Consider the following 1,283-nt stretch of genomic DNA (forward strand, 5'->3'; position numbering starts at 1 on the left):
TAACAAAATTAATTGAAAATAAAAAGTTAAAATATAATTATTTATAAAATAAACTAAAAAATAAAAATAGAAAACGGATGTCGACATCCGTCGACGGATAGCGACATCCGTTTCGGTGCCTGTCTTCTTCCTCAATGCACACACAGAGATGACAGAACTGAAACACCAACCAAATGCACACAAACAGAGATGACATAACTCAAACAGAAACACCAATCAGACAAAGCTATCCAATCCTACACTACACATTGCATACGTTTAAAAAAAAAGAAGAAATTAAAAGAAACTAATCTATCGAAGCAAGAACCACCGCCTCGCACCGCCGCAACACCCGCCGCACCAGCACCCTCTGCGCAGCAACCACAACCGCACCGCCCAATAGCACCAGGCCGCACAAACAGAACCTTCGACAGTGAGAGTTGCAGAGAGATTTGCTTTTGGAGGAGGAGCGTTTCAAAAGTTTGGTGGGGTGGGGGTGGGAATACGAAGAGGAATCTGAGAGTCTGTGTGTTTTGACTGAGGCAGACTGTAAAAGAGGTAGGGTAGGTTAAATAAGGGTAAAACGGTAAAAATAAAAAAAAAACATAAAGGTTAATTTTGTATTTAAAAAAAAGTCCAAAAAAATTAGGGGGTGGGGGTTGGAACTGGGGAGGTACAAGGAGTAACTCCCATAAATGAATCAAGTTGGATTGACTCACTAAGAAACTAACCCGTGATGGGTTGGGTCGGATCAGTTGGATTGTCATTTTGATAAGCTCTAATGTTTTCTTTTATAACTAAAGCACTAAATCAAGTCAATATTTAATATTTTAAAACTATTAGACGTTCTTATTCCTTTCATGCATTAAACAGGAAATATTTTATGAATAAGGTAATAATCATTACATTCTCAAAATAAAATTTGGATTAAAATACAAAGTGGAATTTTTATCTCAGAGGAGGAGAACATAGATTTAGTAAGATTTTTTTTTTTATTTTGCATTCTTGCAATTATAAGCTAAAATGTATTTCTTTTTTGGGTCAAATTATAAATGAAGTACCATAATTATTACAGTTTTTTTTAAAAAATCTATTATAGTTTTAAAATCATAAAAATATGAGATATAAAACTTGTGAAATCAGTATTATTCATAAGTTAGTTATTGAAATATCTTTGTGATAATTTTTTATTTTAGTATTATGTAGTTAATTAATCAAAGTTTATTAGTATGAGATAAAAAATTTATGTGTAAGTGTTATATAGTGTGAAATGTAAATTGTTTGTCTTTAAAATGTATAAAAAT

At 32.3% G+C, this 1,283-nt stretch overlaps 1 pseudogene; it reads right to left on the bottom strand.

The window, feature by feature from the left end:
- Nucleotides 1-286: 286 nt before the first annotated feature.
- The window catches only part of LOC106779141, a 2,751-nt pseudogene continuing 1,754 nt past the window's right edge, over nt 287-1,283 (bottom strand).

This window comes from Vigna radiata, unplaced genomic scaffold, assembly GCF_000741045.1.
Source record: "Vigna radiata var. radiata cultivar VC1973A unplaced genomic scaffold, Vradiata_ver6 scaffold_428, whole genome shotgun sequence".
In the NCBI taxonomy this organism is placed as follows: domain Eukaryota; kingdom Viridiplantae; phylum Streptophyta; class Magnoliopsida; order Fabales; family Fabaceae; genus Vigna; species Vigna radiata.